This window comes from Puntigrus tetrazona, chromosome 7, assembly GCF_018831695.1.
Source record: "Puntigrus tetrazona isolate hp1 chromosome 7, ASM1883169v1, whole genome shotgun sequence".
Classification (NCBI taxonomy): Eukaryota; Metazoa; Chordata; class Actinopteri; order Cypriniformes; family Cyprinidae; genus Puntigrus; species Puntigrus tetrazona.
This window is the reverse complement of record NC_056705.1, coordinates 15,312,400-15,327,846: the sequence shown is the minus strand read 5'-3', so window position 1 is coordinate 15,327,846 and position 15,447 is coordinate 15,312,400. Positions and strand designations below refer to the sequence as shown.

The 15,447-nt window shown below is 39.1% G+C and overlaps 1 long non-coding RNA gene across 1 annotated transcript; it reads right to left on the bottom strand.

Moving 5' to 3' along the window:
- Positions 1–6,671: 6,671 nt before the first annotated feature.
- On the bottom strand, positions 6,672–7,233 carry LOC122348413. The gene is made up of 3 exons (XR_006251324.1): positions 7,116–7,233; positions 6,939–7,035; positions 6,672–6,723 (listed from the first exon to the last, which is right to left on the bottom strand). It is a non-coding gene; the product is annotated as an uncharacterized LOC122348413 (long non-coding RNA).
- Positions 7,234–15,447: the final 8,214 nt, after the last annotated feature.

Sequence of the window (15,447 nt, the reverse complement as noted above, 5' to 3'; positions counted from 1 at the left end):
AGAGCAGTATCGAGGCTTTTTTAGCTTTGTCAGGAAATACTCGCTTACCCGAACGAGAGCTAATAGTGAGTAAAAATAATAAAATAGAGTAAAATTTCTCTGTGACTCTGGGGCAGACAGAACAGTATTACATGACATTGAGCACACTATACACAGACAGAAAAGGAAATGCTGTTTGCTCTGTGAAACTTCACAGCGGGGCACAGCGACATTTTGAAGGTCAAGACAGACCGCCACATTTATCTTTGTCTAAGGCAGATAAGATGGGTGGGAAGTGAATGAGAGGCGCTCTCTCTATTCCAAAACAGTGAACTGGATGTGTACACTTACCCCCAGAGCCCATCTGACTAAAAAAAAATAGTATGAAATGCTTTAGCTGCTGTTGAGATAGATCCTTTCTCAATGTAGTGCCAGGAAAATTTTGGTCAAAAGGGAAGACAGATGTTAGGGTTAATGACAATCTTTTCATCAGAACTAATGAGCTGTCTGTCACCACTCGCAGTTCCAACCCACAGTCAGTTTTTAGTTTATGTCGATGACGTATTGATTGCCTCAGACACACAAGAGCACAACAAAGAAGCTGCTGTAAAAGTGTTTCAGCTAAGCAAGCTGCACAAGGGAAGCTAGAGATATGTGAGATACATAAAGTAACATCATTGGAAACTCCATTAGACATGTCAGTGATACCAGACATGCAAAAGCAAGCACCAGCGTCTGAGAAACAAATGTGGTTAACAAAAGGAGCACAATTGTCAGATGACACATACAGACTTGAAGGCAAACTGTGCCTTCCACGAAGTTTGTACAAAACAGCAGCAATCTTGACACATGGGCAAGCACATGTGTCAACAGGAGGGATGGTGCATAGGGTTTTATGCACCAGGTGTTATGCACCAGGGTTTAATAACTACTAAAAAAAAAAATTTTGTGAATCTTGTTTGATCTGCTGTAAACATAACTGCAGACCTAAGAGAGGTCAATTTCCAAAGCCAGACTACCTTTTCAGTTTATCCACATGGATTTTATTGAACTGACACCTTGCCAACAGTACAAATACTGTTTGATAGACGATGTTCAGTTTACCGCTGTGTGATGATGTGTGTGAGAAACCACAAGAGCAGCATACACTAGCAGAGTGGATGAACAAAATGTTGAAATTTAAAATGTTTGAAATGTTGTGAGAGCAAATGATCTGCCAGATATACCTCTGTCCCCACAGGCCTCAAGAGTGAAACCAGGCGACAGCATCCTGATCAAAGTTATCCTGGCCACACCGACTGCAGTTAAGATCGCTGAGAGATCTACGTGGATTCATCAAAGCCATTGCAAACTGCTAACACCTTGGGAGGACGCTGAGTAAGGGTGGAAGTCGGCCGGTATCAAAACCTTTGGCTGCTGAAGAAATCAACTAATCCCTTACTCCCAGCTATAGCGCCCCCAATGGGAGCACGTGAGCACATGAGGGCTGGAGAGTTGCTCTAAACCTGACTGCAGCAGTGACGTCACACTGGTGGCCATAAGAGAGACGATTAAAGGGGAACTGAAACTAATTGAATTTTGACTGGTTCACAGAACAACATGAACTAAAGACTCATCTTGATTTGAACATGTTTGTGCATGATCTGTGTTTTACCATGTTTAAGGGCAATGATTACTAAAATGATTAGCCAGACTTTTCCAGTTTTACCATGCTTCTCCACCAAGAGAGAAACGGAGAGCTTTAAGTATCATGTGTGAAGTCTCAGTTAAAACTACAGCTGTGATATGGCTGAGTGCTGATGTTATGATACAAAAGGTACACTGATAAGCTACAGTAGCCGTGCTGAGAACAAGAGGCACCGTTTTATTTCATTCTTCCTTTTCAGTTTATTTTCACATTTTCCTCCTATGTTCATGCTTTAAATTTTATGTTGTATACATTATGATTAAGATGCAAGCCTTACAGGTGATCGCCCAGGTAACATTTTGGGGTCGGTTGGGAATTTTCCTCAGATACTGGGGTTTTCGCCCAACCTTGCTGTTTAAAGTAAGCATCGATTATTTAATCAAGTAATCAGTAGAGATGTAGGTTAATATGCATATGCTTTATTATGTTATTTTTCAGGTGCTAAACGTCAAAGAGGAGGGAGATGTTAGAGTTATGTATTGACATTTTGCAACTTTGATCCTTCAGTTACAGCTTCCATCGGGTGCCAGGCTTTGTCAGCCTGATGAGAACGGAATGTTGGAGTTAAATGTTGACAGTTATGCACCTGTGGCCTTTTAGTTTCAGTTTGATTCTTGGTCATAACATGGCCTCCGTAGAATACTGATAGGGCCACCGGAAGAATCTGAAGGAGTGAAGATTCTGACGCACAAGAAATGTGGCCAATTGTTTTCATTTACTGTATCTTGTCCTTTCCTCTATAAATAAAGTGACTTGCGATCTGAGCGTCGGAGGAGGCAAACGGAGGAGGCAAAGCAGGGAAGGAGGCAGAAGGCGGGGGCCTGCCCGGCCCCCGGCCTCAGGCGGACTGAGATCCGTCTGGAGGCAAAAGGGAGGTTAAGGAGAAACCTGCTTCTCTCCCGCTTGCAACCGACAGCCCAATCCTTGCAAGCCTTAAAATCCAGAAACTTGTCTTGTGTTTTATTTCGCCTTGAGTTGATCCTTCCTGGTAAAGAGCCGTTTGAGTGAAATAGTCTCAACAGTGTGTCTGGCTTAAGATTCTTAGAGCCTGGTCGGAAGGAGAAAATAAAATTGAATCGGTTGAATAAAAGCGACCACCGTGCCTGGCGGGGATTAAGACGCTTGGCTTGCTGGATGTATTCCAGGTTCTTATGATCAGTCAGCACCTGAAAAGGGTGTTTGGCCCCCTCAAGCCAGTGCCTCCACTCCTCCAGAGCAACCTTAACCTCCAACAGTTCCCGGTCCCCCACGTGGTAATTCCTCTCAGCAGGACTCAGCCGATGGGACAAAAAGGCACATGGGTGCAGCCTGTCATCCTTCCCTCTCTGGGACAGAACAGCTCCAATGCCAACATCTGACGCATCTACTTCTACAATAAAGGGAAGTTCAGGGTCAGGAATGGACAGAACAGAAGCAGACGTGAAGCAATGCTTGAGATTAAGAAAGGCTGCCTCGGCCTCAGGGTTCCAATTAAATTTAGTGAGACTGCCTCTAGTAAGGGCAGTGAGAGGGGCCACCACTGAGCTGAAGTTCCGAACAAACCTTCTATAAAAATTTGCAAACCCAATAAATCTTTGTACCTCCTTAACGGAGGTAGGAACTGGCCAGTCCAGTACAGCACTCACTTTCTTGGGATCCATCTGAACCTGCCCCGGCTTAATGACAAAGCCCAGGAACAGGAAGGAGTGTTCGTAGTGTGGAACTCACATTTCTTGGGTTTCACATAGAGGTGGTTCTCTAGGAGGCGTCCCAAGACCTTTCTGACATGACTCACATGCTCTTAAAGAGACCTTGAAAAAATTAAGATGTCATCAAGGTACACAAAAACAAACTTGTTGAGCATGTCTCGGAGCACGTCATTAATAAGGGCCTGGAAAACAGCAGGGGCATTAGTGAGGCCAAAGGGCATAACAAGGTGCTCATAGTGTCCTGAAGGGGTGTTAAAGGCAGTTTTCCACTCATCCCCTGGCCTAATACGTACAAGGTGGTATGCATTACATAAGTCAAGTTTAGTAAAGATCACGGCATCTTGAAGCAGCTCAAACGCAGAAGTCATAAGAGGGAGGGGATAGCGATTAAGTACCGTGATAAGGTTGAGAGCCCTATAATCAATGCAGGGCCTGAGTCCACCATCCTTTTTCTCAACAAAAAAACCCCCTGCTCCTGCGGGTGATGTGGACGGCCGAATGATCCCAGCCGCAAGAGACTCCTTAATATAACTCTCCATGGCTTTCTGCTCAGGTGAGGACAGGGAGAATATACGACCACGAGGAGGGCATGAACCAGGCAGCAACTCGATAGAACAATCATAAGGTCTGTGGGGGGGCAAGACAGTGGCTCTTTCTTTGCAGAACACAGACCATAAAAGATGATATTCAGAGGGAACTCGGGAGAGATCTATGGACTTGAGGTCCTCAAGAACAATCACAGGGCATATGATTTCCAGAGTGGAGGATAGAGGGTTAACAGGTAACTGGAGATGGGAAGCAACAGTAATGTCCATAAAATTCCCAGCAGCCCCAGAATCAACTAAAGCTTGCAGCTGGTGTGACTTATTACCGTTCCTGAGAGTGACAGGAAAAGAAAAAGACCCATATTTACTGGAGAGACTAACTGAGTTACTCCCGAGACAGCTCTCCCCCCTCTGCTCGGGAATGGGCGTTTCCCTTCAATTCTGGACACTGTGAGCGATAATGGCCCTGCAACCCACAATAGAGGCAGAGATGTGTTTCACATTTCATCTTCTAGTGATACCACACAGTTTCTAATCCAAGTTGCCTGAAGTAGAGAAATTAAAACAGCAACAATAATACGTTAATTGTGCAATTTGACCCATGTCAAGCCAATTATACGACTACACTCAGATTCATGTTCAAGATGAAAGCGCATTTAGCTTATTTTCTAATATAACGTTACGTCGTTTAAACGCGTCCATCTTTACAGCAATAAGAAACCTATAACACCAATAAAAATAAGAAAGGTTGGATAAACAAGTTAGCCTGTTTTTCTTCCTTCGTTGCGCTACGTTGAACCATCCCCGATCGCCATTTATACGACTGAAAAATGCAATGGTGGCAATCAAATGTCTTCACAAAATTTGTTAAATGTCGTTGGACACGTTTAGTCTGTGAGCTGAACAGGTTGCAATGATTTATCCTGACAACATCTAACGTTGCTTAAAATCGACAAAACCTACAATACAGGAATTACAAGTTAAACGTTAGCATATAGTGTGAGATTTTGCCCCCCTGGTCCATGCATCCCTGCCTCTGCTGAATTATTTTGAATAATTTGCTATACACGGTTTGTTTAAAACCATTTCATGATGTCACATCCATTAACTTGCTTAAAAAGACAGATTATTATATTTGCGTTGTTAATAGACCTAATGTTACATTGGAGTAGACTACAATTAACCTCACCTTGGAGAGAAAGGGTTTTCGAAAGCACCCCTCCCCTTCTGTTTTTTTTTTTTTTTTTCCTCCTCAAAAAAACCCAGTATTAATGAATCCAGCAAAACAGGGGTAGAATGGACTTTGCTACATTAAACAACAAAATGTTTCTCAAAGGTCCCTCTTCACTCTGTAATATTATCCCAGACTATATTTTCTCTAAAGTTGGTGGCCTGAATTTTCTACCGTTTTGTAATTGTAATGTTTCAAAGATCCCTATCAAACTTTCTCATTTTCATAAAAAGATGCTCTTGTCCCTCATATACAAGCTTTTTCTCCACAGTGATATTATTTATGGAATCTGAACATTTTGTATAACGGAAACATTTTCATCAGATTTTTTAGCATTCATCCAATCTTATTTTGTGAGTGACTTTTATTTTGGTTTAAGAGATGCTTTCTTAAATATTAGAGAATTAATTTGTGATTTCTGTTAGCTAAAATTCATATTCACATTCAACAAAAGTTTACTGGCTCTAAACCTCAGTTAAAATTGATTTGGACAAATATATGGAACCTATAAATACCTCTACTAATGTAAAAGCTATGAAAACTGTATCCCTGTATTCATCCTTTGTGTCTTAAGATGTACACTTATTGTTTTATGTTTTTTTTTTGTTAACCCTGGCAAATCTGAATGTATATTCTTTTGTTAGCAGTAGTTTTATTTTTGTATGTATTTATAATTGGTTCTACACTCTCAAAACAAACTTGTGTTATATTTTAACACATCTGTGTGTCTAGTTAAGGACAACACATTTTGTTACTTTTAACTCAATCAGTGTGTTATTATTCTTAACACAGGAGTGACTTATGTGTCATAAATCACACAATTTGTGTCATAAATGTGCTATTTTTGACCATTTAAAATGAATGCAATACAAAATGTATATATTTTTTTAATTTATACATTTATTAAAGCTTCATGTCATCATATTCACATGTCATCGGAATTGCATACAGACATTTTTAAACAATTTTATATTTTGGATTTACAAATAGGTTTTCTTTGCAAGAAATTATGTGAAGTGGTTTTATATCAGCAGCATTGCTCAAATTCATAACTTTGTATTCATTGGTTCTTTTGACTACATAAGCATATAAGTGTGTGTGAAAATACATTTGTGATAAAACTCTAAGAAAAACTAAAACAATTCCTTTTTCACATTGTGGAACTATGCGTAGAACTTCACCAAAGAGATACTCTTCTCTTCAGTCACGGTTTAAAGCAAGTACACAACCAGTTTGAAATGTCTGACCAAACACATTAACAGAGTGAGAAACATGAACAGTGCTACATGTGTCAAGTTCATAGCCAAAGTCTTTCATGCTTTCAACAAACAGAACACTTTTTTTCCAAAGATCCAACCATGACTGGAAAATCATTTGGGACGGATATTTTTCTGTTAATGGACTTCCCAATTTCCAATGAAACATTGTTTGAACCTGACTCTTGTAGGCTAATGTCTTACTTATATTTACAAATCACTGATTCGACTACGTTTGCGTTAGTAACGACGCTGATCATCACAAAAGTTTCCTCCGTAGATTTCTAAGTCTCATCTCAATAAATCCACTGTGGGAGACTGGGTCATAGAAATGTTCCTGGATGAGAGGGGAAGGACAACAACTGTAACTCAAAACCTATGATGTGTGACAAGCAAACTAGCAGAGTGTATCTACTATTTGAGAAACTCTAATATTGGTCATTTAAAAAATGTGCACTAAATTTTCGTTTTATTTGTAACCTGTTTGTCACACTTACTATTCCATTTGCATTTATTACAAGTGAGCTTTGTGTTTGAATAAGTACAACTTACAAATCCTTCATTCTCTTCTCCCATCTTGATCTTCAGAGAAGGAAACAGTGTTACTACACTTTCTGCCAACATCCGCTTCTCATCATTACAAGGGTAACTAAGTAAAATAAAGACAAAACATGGAATTACATAATTCAACTTTTTTCAAAAGTGAAATTATCTCAACTGTAAACTTACAATCCACTTTGTTCCACCAACGCACTGACACCTATCTTCACAAGGACTTTTCTTGATGTCTCTGAAAGCATTCCTGAAGCTTCATAATCCTTCAATATACTCAGACCTTTGCTTTCAATTAGTGCTCATGAGAGTGTCTACATCAATTCTATTACGTTGACGCTGGAAATATAAGAGACACAAAGTATTTCTAATTAGATGAGTTAATGATTCACTTACTCAAAGTCACTTCCTTATACTGTTTCAGAATGAATTTGCATCTTTGAATGAACTGGTTAAACTCACTTATGAAGACACTTGTCAACATGAACTGGCAAAATGTACAAATTTTCTCTGGAATGGGCAAACAAAGTCAAACAGAGTAATACAAATAGTGAACAGAGTGCTGTTATTTCAGCACTTACTTACAAACCTTCTGTTGACTACTTGAACCAGGTTCTGGTATGTTCTTTGGTGCAACCTTAAAAAAAAAAAAAACTTCAAGCATATTACTTGTATTCTATTCTTAAGTCCTCCTTGAACATACATACTTTCTATTGATGACTTGGACTGGCTGCATCGGCATCCCCTTTCCATTCTTAAAGGAAAACAAATAAGTGAAATCAATATTATTATTTAATGGTTAAGGAAAGTACAATAATTCTAGAATCTATATACATGACACACAGGTCATTTTTAGTTATATATTACAAGTGAAATTACATACCAATGCCTGTGATCCAGTTCTCTGAATTGACTTAAACAAAACATGAAACTTATCCTTGTTTTCCACTTTTTCAGTTAGGTCAGTGTCAATAAATTCATTAAAATCAGCATTAAATTTCAAAATTCTGTGGTACTCTGCAGCACATGGTAGGAGACATTTGGAAGCATCAATTATTTCTGCTACACTCTTGAGATGCTGAAGTTTTTTGCATATCTCCTTTTCATCAAGTAATACAGTCACTAGTGTTTTTGGCGTCTCCTCCATTTGAAGCTGCAAAACGGCAAACAAAAACACAAATCTGTTTTATATATAAGCATAATATTCACATTCACAATGTAAAACAGTATTTAACAAGCAGTGTGAGAATGAAGAATATCTATTTATTTACGAAAACGTCAAATTAGCATAAACTTCCGATACCTCTGACAAATAGGCTGCCCATCTTCAACTAAGAGTCTTGCTGAATTTCGTACTTCTACGACTTCTGCCATAAAAATAGTAAAAATAGTATGCTACAGTACACAGCTCTAAAAACAGAATCTGTTTGTCTCGTATAACAAAGATACACTCTCGAAATCTGACATTAAAATAACTGACCGTCCCTTCTCTGAAAACAACACAACCTGTGTGCTTTCTTAACCCACCTCTGTGTTTAGCTAAGGACAACACATTTTGTGTTATCCCTGCCCATTTTCTACACACCAGTGTGTTATAGTTACACAATTTGTGTCAATCACATACATAAAATGACACAAACCGTGTTAAAATGGTCAAATTAACACACCTTTTTTGAGATAGAGTACTCGAATGTGAATAAAATTTTAACGTTACCGTGATAAATCATGTTACTATTTAGGGGCATTTAACAAAACAACAATAACTTACATTCTGTTGTTTAACGAAAGAGAGGCGACAGATTGACAAAGCCTCACCGCTTTCATTGCTAACTCGTTAAGAGAATCCCCCTAATACTAGCTGTAGCATTCTATCAGACATGTAATTTACAACAAATCGAAAAAAAAAAAACAACAAAACAAAATGTTTATGAGAAGAAATCAAAACAATTTGTGACGCACTAACTTAACGTTAACTATCAGACGCGGTTGCTATTCTGTTCGACACACGGTCTCTCACATTTGACCGTCGAAAAATAGCAATTTTACATTTGACAATTTGTAATAACAAATAAATCCAAGTACCTTACATTTGTGCATCCAAGTCATCCACCGTTGGAAAAGAAGCGCGAACTTGCTCAACTTGCGGAGTGACGAAGCAGCAATGTGATTGGATGACAGCTAACACATGTTGTGTTGGACACAGTGTGTTGTTTCTCGCTCGCTCGCTCTTTTTATTTTTCACACATGATCAACTTAAAATGACACAAAATGTGTTAAAATAGCCATAACACAAGAAATGTGTTAATAATTAACACATCCTTTTTGAGAGTGTTTGTGTCTTAAGATGTACACTTATTGTTTTATGTTTTTTGTTAACCCTGGCAAATCTGAATGTACATTCTTTTGTTAGTAGTAGTATTATTTTTGTATGTATGTATAATTGTATCTATGTTATAATGCTTGTACTTTTCAAAAATAGTAATAAAAAAAAAAAAAAAAGCAGCGTGACTTCTGTGACGTCACCGAACTTTTAGAACGTGTCGCCCTACTATTTAAAGGATTCAATTTAGAACTCATTTTGTTGGTTGAAGTTTTAGTGTAGTGTTTTTCTGAGTGGAAAAAAACCTGTTGTAATGGGGCTGTTTTCAAGACTAAAGAAAGCGTTTAAACGGGAGCATGCACACGAACCCGAGCCCTGTGTGCTGCTCAAATACTCCCCGTCAGGCCGGAACACCATCCTCATCCTCACGATGAGACGCCTGGTGCTGCTGCCGATGAGATAGGGAGAGAAGAGGCAGGAGACCAAAGTTCTGGGGATGTCGTCCTCTTCACTTTTTCCGCCGAAAAGCTGGGAAATACAACCTGGCTAAGGCTGAGGAAGTCTGCCAGAAGGAGGCGGCATTGTATCGGAGACTTAATGATGGTACAATCACAGAAGATGATTGAAGTTTTGATTCAAGGGAGATTCTTTAATTAGGGAATGTTTTTGTGTACAATTAAAAAAATCACTTGTTCACATACTTAAGATAGCACTGTCTAAATCGTCCATAATTGTTACTGAGCATTTTTTCCACTTCATATTAATATTCCATCTGTAGGTCAGACTTCTAAACAACAGGGATGTGTTGTTGTCGAGATCCATGATCATCAAGACCCTCCAGTCTCTGAAGTCCTCCCTGCTCTAGAGAAACTGCTGGAGCAGGACGTCCCCCAACAACTGGATGTCAACATTCCAGCTAGTTTGAATAAAGAGGACAAAGTGGAAGAGCTGGACAAGGGTAAGTTTACTGACATAAGCCCATTCTCACTTTCCCGGTGAAGGGATTTAGTAGGCCTCATTGCCAAGCCTGACAGTAAAAATCTTAATTCAGAAACAAAGTCATGTAATGTAATTAAAAGGTACTGTAATTTGAGTATGCGATATTTTATTCATATTACTCGTGTGTTCCCCTCTTTAGATCAGATTTGTCTGCGGGATAATCGCACTGAAGACAATGAAGTGGAGGAGCCAGACAACAGTCTGAATATTAAATATATGAATATTAGAAATTGTTAGTAGAAATTCTAGAATGCGTATTTTTGCTAACTGCATTTGTTTATCTTATAAATAGATCACGTATTCAGGCAATACAATTTGGGCTAGCTGGGTGAAGGAGGCGGTGGCTGTGTATATGCAGGGACTCGCCGCAAGGATGGCCTTAAGGTTTCATTTTTTGCTTCCTTTTTTTGTTTTTACGTATGAAACTTTCCATACTTGTTTGGTATTGGTGACTGGAATGATCTCTGTGCACCTGATAATTGACTATTCTAGCTTTGTTTGAACAGGTGGCTGTGAAGATTGCGAAAAGACTCCAGATATGCCATATATCAGAATTGTGAATAGCCTGTGCTCTTTATAATGTTGCTTCTCAGTCGTTGTTTTCAGTTTCGAACGCGTCTTATATCACGTTAAATCTAAGAAACCGCCTTCAACTAAACATCATGCTTTCTTTTAGCCTGGCCATCCCAGTCGCCTCCCTTGGAGATTGGCCTTACACTCTTGGCCAATGAGGACCCCAGCGTTCCATACATAATCAAACTCCTGGATTGGCAGGACAACCCGGACAACTATGTCATGGTTTTGGAGCGACCCATGCCTAGCATGAGTCTGTTTAGTTTCGTGGAGGTCCGTGAAAGGCTCAAAGAGGGCTAGCACGACATTTTATGTTGCAGGTCGTTCAGGCCGCTAACATTTGCTGCAGCGCGCGGGGGCTTCCATAGAGACATCAAAATGGAAAACCTCCTGGTGAACCCAGACACATTGGAGGTCAAGTTGATCGACTTTGGATGCGGCGAGCTCATGAAGGACACTGAATATGTGACCTACAGTGGTAAGTTTTACCATTTGCTAGCAGGTCGTTTAGCTCCGGAAACACATCTAGCTGCTGCACACGCTGTAGAAATGCATTAAATATCAAACCCCTTTCTTCCAGGTACAGAAATATTCTGTCCGCCAGAGCTCTGGAGCAACGGCAGCTACTATGCAAAGCCGGCAACGGTTTGGTCTTTAGGGATCCTGCTGTTCGTTATGGTGTGTGGTTATTATCCAGACGACGAAGACCTGCAAGAGATCAGCAAGAATACGTGGTCCGAACCTGATCTGTCAAAAGGTAAGATCTTCATCAAAGAAAAAAAAAGGTGGATTACCAAATATGAAAGTATACTATTTAGAAACTTGATTATAAAAAAGTGGAACATACAAGTTTGTAATCATCTCTCAACTTTTTGACCAGAATGCTGCCAGATGATTTGTGATTGTCTGCAGCTGGATCCCCAGCAGAGACCTATTCTGGAGGATATGCAGCTCCATGACTGGTTTATGGTACTAAGATTAGAATTTGCTAAATGTTGTTTTTTTTCATGTTTGCTCCAAATGTCACGTATTAAGATAAATAACACTGATTTATGTTTTTGTTTCAGGTCGTGAGTCAGAAAACTCCTGCCCGTCTAGAAGTGCCTGGCACCTTGAAGTGGCATCATTTATATTTAGAATTTGTGTTAGATAAATATGTGTTAAGACAATTGTTTTAAAATATTATCCGAGATAAAGTATAATATAGTAACAGTTACATAAGTATAATTAAAAAAACAAAAAAAATCTCTAAAAAAAAAAAAATGTATATAAGTATAAGAATAGAGCAAGTAGATATAAGTATATCTTTATAATTATTTTATTTAGATGTTAAGTATTAAGATATTTGTAGTTGTATTAAGACATGTGTTCAATGTGTTATATTACCCGAGATCTCTCTGTTGAAAGCATTTGGAAATACCAAAAAAATAAAAATGAATAAAATCAACAATTCATTCAGCACTACAGTCATCCATGACACAAACAATCAGTGTAGAATGTACAGAAATATTCAGAAATGTCAAAATGACATAACTCATGTACACTTCACACAAAAACACATCCCATGTTAGCTTGACAGAATTTTGGATTGGAGTTGAATTGTTCCAAATTAGACTAAAAGATTTATAAAAACATATTTAGTCAAAACTGTGTATGCTATGTCGGTTGACAACACATACATTGTACACACATTATGACATTAGCCACTTCCACAAATTTCAGTACAACTGACTTGATTATAAAGCGGACAATTGATGTATTCCTTTGTAATGCCAACTATATATATATATATATATATTGGCAATTCAGGCGATTCCAAAGGTTTTCTTTCCGTATATGAAATCCCTGCTTAAGGTAAATCAGTTAAATCACCAGTGCTGCATCTTTGGAATAGGAGCCAAGCATGATTACATGTAGGCATAATAAAAATGGCAAAAATTTTATAGAAACACAGAAAACATCACATCAAAATTTCATGTAGTTGCTGCTCAGTAGTCACATTACCACGATTAACAGAAGCACCACGTCCCAGCCATAAATGAGCACAGTTTTTACAGGTTGACTACATCCAAAGTTTTTTCCCCATTAATAGACCTGTGTCACGGTGTGTTTCAAGGAAGGAGCACTCGACGAGAATATGACATTAACAGTTTTAATCTTCTACAAACAAACTGAATATAACGAGATCGGACAAACTGAACTGAAATAAACAGGAACTATATACACAAAGTAATTGACATAATTAACACGACACCTGAATACAGTTAGACAGTTAACTGAAGGTAGGGCACACACAGCACATGATACATGAAAACAACAAATACGTGACAACCTGCTGACCATAAACAGCATTAAACTAATTCAATTAAGATATTAAATACCAAACACTCTATTACATACCAAGAGGAGTATATGAAAAATGGTAACACTTTACAAGATGTCAAGATTGTTATTATTTACGACCTCGGCGAGGTCTAGGGGTACTAGGGGTATATAACATTTAAAAAGACAGACAGTAAAGAGTGCGCGTGCGTCACGGTGTGCGGACCAAAAAAACTCAGCAAACTAAAGTACAAGAGAATGCTTTTGTTGTTGTTTGTGATCATTAAATACTGAAAGTTTGGAGGTGACAAAACAAAAAAGGAAAATGTATATACACATGTACACTATTTACATGAACAATACACGAGACGGAGGGAACGGGAAGAAGAGAGCGAGGCCGGTGCTAAATCAAAGAAAATAAGTCAAAAACAGCCTCCAGCTACTTAATTTCCCTAAGCTATCTAGAAACAGAAATATACAGAGAGAAAATGTTTTCAGCGTCCGAGACGCCTAACTAAACTACACTCGTTTAGCCAAAACAGGAGCACATGGGGTGCACGCGGCCACAACCTAAAGTACTAGATTTATGACAGAATCCTGCGTGTTGTAGTGTATGTCACGTGACGTCCTTACCTGTCCATCATAACACATAACGCGTGAGGATTTACAGTGTGGGGGAAAGGGAACGAAAAACAATACTCACGGTGGCAAGTGACAAACATCAAAACAAATACAATACGCAAGGATAGCGAAGCAAGTAGCGAGTACAAACAGCAACAAAATGGGGGGCTCTATATGCAACATCCCAGTGAAAGATCAAGTTACATACTTAGGAATTCTAATTAATGAAGATAAAATAACAGGAAGTAAATTGACACTTTAATAGCGAAAACTCAAAAGAAGTTTAACTCATGGTTGCAAAGAGCCTTATCAACAAGAGATTTTGGTGTTAAAACAACTCTTTAAGAGTTCAATTCAACACTGGACCCGAGTGTATTTGGTCCCACTCAGATTTGGTGATAAAATGACCTTAAAAAGTGTCCAATTTTCAGAGTAAAATGAACTGAGATTGGAGTAAAATTTAACACTGCTCAACACTGAGTAGTGTTACTGCAATTTAACGCTACAAGATATCCCATTCATTAAGTAGTTCAAAATTAACTACAGTGCCAATATTTCACTCTCTGGTTAAAGTGCAAAGTCAACTCTTACATCGTTTTCTTAATAAAAAAAAAAAAAGAATAGAAAAAATAAAGAACAGAAAACAGCTTCATTAGCGAAACATTTATTTGTCAGAAGCGGGACTTGAACATGGGTCTCTAGCGCCGTAATAAGATACTCTCCACGAAGTGTTGGACCCAAAATGCAAGACACAAAAGTCAAAAGAAGAATATCTTTTATTTCCAGGGCAAAACAAAACAGTCCAAACAAAAACTACTCCAAACGGCAAATTACTTCTCTCAAGAGTAGACAGAAAAAAATCAGGAAGTCAGAAGCCCAGGGACAAAAATTAAAAGAAAAAGAGATGATTCAAGAGAACTTACACATGAACCAAAAGGGCACCAGCAAGCAAAAATAACCAAGCACAAATGACAAAAAGAAAGCCACTTAAATAGGGAAGCTAACTAGACAGGGCTGGGACTAATAAACCTAATTAGCTGAGAGAACGAAACACAGGAAAATTGTCACCATCAAGTGGCGAAAATAAGGCATGGCAGATTACAAATCCTGACAGGACCCCCTTCTAGGAACGGCTCCTGACGTTCCCTCCAGCTTTGCCCCCTTTTGAGCTCTGAATTCTCAAATCAACTCAGGATCTAGGATGTCTCTGGCGGGGAACCCAGGAGCGCTCCTCCGGACCGTAGCCTTCCCAGTCCACAAGATACTGCCGGGACCTCGAACTTGACGAACATCAAGTATCCTGTGGACTGTAAACGCGGGTCGACCCCCCAATGACCCGAGGAGGGGAGGAGTTTTATCTGGGATAAAGGAGAACACAACACAGGTTTTAACAAGGATACAATACATGAAATGTGGGATTAACCTTAAGTGAGCGAGGGTAAAGTTAAGCGATCACGTGACAGGATTTACTTTCCTAGCTATTTTGAAGGGCCCAATGAACTTCTGACTCAGCTTATGGGACTCCACCCTAAGTGGGAGGTTCTTAGTTGAAAGCCAGACCCGTTGCCCCACACGCAGAGAAGGAGCTGCTCTTCGCTTCCGATTGGCCTGGGTCTGGCGCTGGCCAGACGACGTGCGGAGATGTTTAGCCCGGACAGTTCTCCAGACCCTCCT